The sequence below is a fragment of the Coregonus clupeaformis genome, chromosome 11 (assembly GCF_020615455.1).
Source record: "Coregonus clupeaformis isolate EN_2021a chromosome 11, ASM2061545v1, whole genome shotgun sequence".
Classification (NCBI taxonomy): Eukaryota; Metazoa; Chordata; class Actinopteri; order Salmoniformes; family Salmonidae; genus Coregonus; species Coregonus clupeaformis.
Genome location: NC_059202.1, coordinates 13,741,113 through 13,747,863, shown reverse-complemented (window position 1 = coordinate 13,747,863; position 6,751 = coordinate 13,741,113).

The following is a 6,751-nucleotide window of genomic DNA, read 5'->3' as shown; positions in this document are numbered from 1 at the left end:
TTATAATACAAATACCAAGAGAAAACAGATCATTATACACTATCATAGTTAACCAAGAAAGGTCATGTCAAAAACACAACCTCAACATGTTGACAGCAGTGAGTATAGACTGTTGGTGGAAGACTTATTGCAAAACACTAGTATGCCATGTGTCCAGAGATACTTGGGGATTTGTTTCATGAGGTAGATGATGACGACCTGTGCCCTGGTCAGTAAGCATGCTTGGTTCTTACCCAGGACAGCACTCTCCTTTGATACTGCCTGCCCCTCAAGAGTTCTTCCAAAACACTCATGAAAATACATTCAGCCATCTGATCACATTGCTTCATTTTCCAAACATAAGATTGCCTACTTAGGTTACACAGTAAGGTCACAGAGAACTACCAGCAAAGTGGGGTATTACATAAAATAAATTAACTGTATTGCTGTTGAATTCCAAATCTAAACTAATGAGCACAAGAGTTGTAGTTTCATAACATTCAAATACGTTTCTTATAAGACTAAAAGCAACAGGCCTATCTATGTTTTATTATAAACTGGGTCGTTCGAGTCCTGAATGCTGATTGGCTGACAGCCGTGGTATATCAGACCATATACCACTGGTATGACAAAACATTTATTTTTACTGCTCTAATTACATTGGTAACCAGTTTATAATAGCAATGAGGAACCTCGGGGGTTTGTGATATATGGCCAATATACCACGGCTAAGGGCTGTATCCAGGCACTCCGCTTTGCGCCGTGCATAAGAACAGCCCTTAGCTGTGGTATATTGGCAATATGCCACACCCCCTCGGGCATTATTGCTTAAATATACACTCCATATATGAAGCAAAAAATCATCCTGAAGTGCTTCAGAAGCAGGGTTGGGTAGGTTAGGCTACTTTCTAAATGTTTTCTGTTACAGTTACTAGTTAACGGTCCAAAATTGTAATCAGTAACTGTCAAGCGACGTGTATGCGGTTAGCAAAGTCAAATGCAGGACACAGAGCGGCTGGCAACGTTCTTTACTGAACACAGTAAAATAAACGTACAAAACAACAAACCTCCAAAACAGGGAGGAAAACACAAAGACCCGTACATACGAGAAACTGCCGGAATGACAAACAAATAATCACACACAAAATAACCAAATGAGAGACAGGGGTAAATATAGGGAATACAATCCAACATAATGGGAAACAGGTGTAAACAATAAAGACCAAACAAGACAAACACCGAAACATCGATCGGCAGCAGCTAGTACTCCGGGGACGACGAACGCCGAAGCCTGCCCGAGCAAGGAGGAGGAGCAGCCTCGGCTGAATCCGTGACAGTACCCCCCCCCCTTGACGCGCGGCCCCAGCCGTGCACCGACCCCGGCCTCGGGGACGGCCAGGAGGACGCGGAGCAGGGCGAGTCGGATGACTCCGGTGGAAATCCCTCAATAGGGAGGGATCTAGGATGTCCCTCCTAGGGACCCAGCACCGTTCCTCCGGACCGTACCCCTCCCACTCCACGAGATACTGCAGACCCCCCATCCGACGCCTCGAATCCACGATGGAACGGACTGAGTACGCCGGAGCCCCCTCGATGTCTAGTGGGGGCGGAGGAGCCTCTCCTATCTCATTCTCCTGGAGTGGACCAGCTACCACCGACCTGAGGAGAGACACATGGAACGAGGGGTTAATGCGGTAATTAATGGGAAGTTGTAACCTATAACATACCTCGTTCAATCTCCTCAGGACTTTAAATGGCCCCACAAACCGCCGACCCAGCTTCCGGCAGGGCAGGCAAAGGGGCAGGTTTCGGTTCGAGAGCCAGACCCGATCTCCCGGTGCATAAACCGGAGCCTCACTGCGGTGGCGATCGGTGCTCGCCTTATGCCGTCTGATAGCCCGCTGCAGATGGACATGCGCAGCGTTCCATGTCTCCTCTGAGCGCCAAAACCACTCATCCACCGCAGGGGCTTCGATCTGGCTCTGATGCCAGGGTGCCAGGACCAGCTGAAAACCCAGCACACACTGAAAAGGCGTAAGATTAGTGGAGGAGTGGCGGAGTGAGTTTTGGGCTATCTCTGCCCAGGAGATATACCCCGACCACTCCTCCTGCCGGTCCTGGCAATAGGACCTCAGAAACCTACCCACATCCTGGTTTACTCTCTCCACCTGCCCATTACTCTCAGGGTGAAAAAGGCTAATCGAGACCCCCAGACGTTCCATAAACGCCCTCCAGACTCTAGAGGTGAACCGGGGACCCCGATCAGACACTATATCCTCAGGCACCCCGTAGTGCCGGAAGACGTGAGTAAACAGGGCGTCGGCCATTTGTAGGGCTGTAGGAAGACCTGGCATAGGAATGAGACGGCAGGCCTTAGAAAACCGATCCACAACGACCAAGATCGTGGTATTCCCCTGGGAGGGGGGAAGGTCCGTGACAAAATCCACCGACAGATGAGACCACGGCCGTTGTGGAACGGGTAGGGGTTGTAACTTCCCTCTGGGCAGGTGTCTAGGCGCCTTACACTGGGCGCACACCGAGCAGGAAGAAACGTAAACCCTCACGTCCCTAGCTAAGGTGGGCCACCAGTACTTCCCACTAAGGCAGTGCACTGTCCGACCAATACCAGGATGACCAGAGGAGGGTGACGTGTGAGCCCAATATATCAGTCGATCACGGACCTCGAGCGGCACGTACCTCCGTCCCTTTGGACACTCTGGGGGAGTAGGGTCGGCACGTAACGCCCGCTCAATGTCCGCATCGACCTCCCACACCACCGGTGCCACCAGACAAGACTCCGGAAGTATGGGAGTGGGCTCAATGGACCTCTCCTCTGTGTCATAACGTCGGGACAGGGCGTCTGCCTTAGTGTTCTGTGACCCTGGTATATAAGTGAGCTTAAATACAAACCGGGTAAGAAACATGGCCCACCTAGCCTGACGAGGGTTCAGTCTCCTCGCTGCCCGGATGTACTCCAGGTTACGATGGTCAGTCAGAATGAGAAAAGGGTGTTTAGCCCCCTCAAGCCAATGCCTCCACACCTTCAGGGCTTGGACCACCGCTAGTAGCTCCCTGTCCCCCACGTCATAATTGCGTTCCGCCGGACTGAGCTTCTTAGAATAGAAAGCACAGGGGCAGAGTTTTGGAGGCGTGCCAGAGCGCTGAGACAGTATAGCACCGATCCCCGCCTCGGACGCATCCACCTCAACTTGGAACGCCAAAGAGGGATCCGGATGTGCCAGCACCGGGGCCGAGGTGAACAGGTCCTTCAGATGTCTAAACGCCCTGTCCGCCTCAGCTGACCACTGCAAATGCACCGGGCCCCCTCTTAGCAGGGAGGTGATGGGAGCTGCTACCTGTCCAAAGCCCCGGATAAACCTCCGGTAGTAATTGGCAAAACCCAAAAACCGTTGCACCTCCTTCACCGTGGTGGGAGTCTGCCAATTACGCACGGCTGAAACGCGGTCAATCTCCATCTTCACCCCTGACGCGGACAACCGATGTCCCAGGAAGGAGATGGACTCTTGGAAGAACATAAATTTCTCCGCCTTCACATACAGGTCATGCTCCAACAGTCTACCCAGCACCCGACGCACCAGGGACACATGCTCGGCTCGTGTAGCAGAGTATATTAGAATGTCATCAATATACACCACTACACCCTGTCCATGCAAATCCCGGAAAATCTCGTCCACAAATGATTGGAAGACTGAAGGAGCATTCATTAAACCGTATGGCATGACGAGGTACTCATAGTGACCCGAGGTGGTACTGAACGCTGTCTTCCACTCATCTCCCTCCCTAATGCGCACCAGATTATACGCGCTCCTGAGATCCAATTTTGTGAAGAATCGCGCCCCGTGTAATGACTCCGTCATACTAGCAATCAGAGGGAGAGGATAGCTGTATTTGATTGTAATCTGATTGAGACCACGGTAATCAATACACGGGCGTAAACCCCCATCCTTCTTCTTCACAAAAAAGAAACTCGAGGACGCAGGAGAAGTGCACGATCGTATGTATCCCTGTCTCAGAGATTCGGTGACGTATGTCTCCATAGCTGCCATCTCCTCCTGAGACAGGGGATACACATGACTACGAGGAAGCGCAGCGCCTACCTGGAGGTCTATCGCACAATCCCCCTGTCGATGAGGTGGTAATTGAGTCGCCTTATTTTTACAGAAGGCGAGTGCCAAATCGGCATACTCAGGAGGAATGTGCATGGTGGGAATTTGGTTCGGACTTTCCACCGTCGTTGCCCCTACGGAAACACCTACACACCGCCCGACACACTGATCAGACCATCCCTTGAGAGCCCTCTGTTGCCATGAAATGTTGGGGTCATGAGATGTTAACCAGGGAAGTCCCAACACCACGGGAAACGCAGGAGAGTAAATCAAATACAACTGTATTATCTCCTCATGGCCCTCCTACGTCTTCATCTTAAGTGGCGCTGTGACCTCCCTAATCAATCCCGACCCCAAAGGGCGGCTATCTAGGGCATGGATGGGGAAGGGCACATCAGCTGGTACAATAGGAATCCCTAACTTATACGTGAACCGGCGATCGATAAAATTCCCAGCTGCGCCTGAATCTACTAGCGCCTTATGCTGGGAATGAGAAGAAACCTCGGGAAACACAACTTTAATACACATATGTACAACAGAGAGCTCTGGGTGAGTTGGGTGCTTACTCACCTGGTATGACTCATCAGTGCGCGGCCTACTGCCTCGATTCCTAGGAGACCCTCCCCAGCACCGAACCGCAGTGTGTCCTCTGCGGCCACAGTTGGTGCAGGGGACGGCCTCTCTCCTGGTCTCTCTCCTCGTCTCCCTAGCACCAGCACCCCCGAGCTCCATAGGGCTCGGCTCGGAAGTGCTGGGGGATGGAATGGACGGCCCCGACTCCGGACGTCCGCGGGTAGCCAACAGGGTATCTAGGCAAATCGACATGTCCACCAGCTGATCAAAGCTTAGGTTGGTGTCCCTGCAGGCCAACTCCCGACGCACGTCCTCCCTCAGGCTGCACCTGTAGTGGTCGATGAGGGCCCTCTCATTCCATCCCGCATTGGCAGCCAGAGTCCGGAAGTCCAGTGCGAACTCCTGCCCACTCCTCTTCCCCTGTCTGAGGTGGAACAGACGCTCACCCGCCGCCTTCCCCTCTGGGGGATGATCGAACACCGCCCTGAAGCAGCGGGTGAACTCTGCATAGTTGACTGTAGCGGCGTCTATTCCCCCCCACTCGGCGTTGGCCCACTCCAGTGCCTTGCCGGACAGACAGGAGATGAGGGCGGACACGCTCTCGTATCCCGTGGGCACCGGGTGGATGGTTGCCAGGTAGAGTTCCACTTGGAGCAGGAAACCCTGACACCCGGCCGCGGTGCCATCATAAGCCCTCGGGAGCGAGAGCCGAATCCCACTGGACTCCGGAGGTGAGGCGATGGGTATAGCTGATGGTGGTGGTAAACAATAAAGACCAAACAAGACAAACACTGAAACATTGATCGGCAGCAGCTAGTACTCCGGGGACGACGAACGCCGAAGCCTGCCCGAGCAAGGAGGAGGAGCAGCCTCGGCTGAATCCGTGACAGTAACGTAACTTTTGGATTACCCAAACTCAGTAAGGTAATCTGATCTGCATTACTTTCCCCTTAAGAGGCATTAGAAGAAGACAAAAACGATCCATCAAACACATTTGGTGTGTCATCATAGTGATCTCTGACTTGTGGTCAGACTCGCTCAGGTGGAACAAACTTAAACTTGCTATTTTTTTCAATGCTGAATTGAATGTCATTGAGAAAACAGAAAGGTGTCATGGTGTATTTCTTCGCAAACATCCTTTCTGAAATTAAAAGTAATCCAATAAGTTATCATCTAGTTTTTCAAAAGTACAGTATCTGTAATCTGATTTCAATATTTTAGCTGGTAATTTAACTGATTATTACAGTTACAGTTTTTTTTGTAATCAGCTTACCCTTTTCAGAAGTGAGCAAGTTGGTGAGAGCATTGTTGACAGTGTTGAGAGCATTGAGTTATAAAAGAGAGAGAGACACCTGAAGAAACTCAAAAAATACATTAACATTAACTGTACTTTTTGTGATGAGCATCCAGAAACAGTTTTGCATTTATTTTGGCATTGTCTACAGGTAAAAAGGATTATGGCAAGATATTTGTAGATTTATAGATGATAATATTCTTGATTACTTTTGTTTATTATGGGAGAATGTGCAGTTCGATTTCCTTAACTATAATAAGGATAAAGAAAAACAATTTGACCTCTTAAATGTAAGTGTGCTAATGGCAAAAAGTAATATTCATAAATGTAAATTCACTAATAAAAAACACTATTGCTTGTTTTCTATAAGGAGTTGGAGCAGTACATTAAGATCATTCTAGATTATTTTAATAAGAAAGCTGTAAAAACAGTCTATGTGTATTTTAAGGCATTTGTATAGCCAGTGCTGTAAAGTACTTAAGTAAAAATACTTTAAAGTATTACTTAAGTAGTTTTTTGGGGGGTATCTGTACTTTACTTTACTATTTATATTTTTTGACAACTTTTACTTTTATTTCACTACATTCTTAAAGAAAATAATGTACTTTTTACTGCATACATTTTCCCTGACACCCAAAAGTACTTGTTACATTTTATATGCTTAGCAGGACAGAAAATGGTCCAATTCACACACATATCAAGATGTCATCCCTACTGCCTCTGATCTGGCGGACTCACTAAACACAAATGCTTCGTTTGTAAATTATGTCTGAGTGTT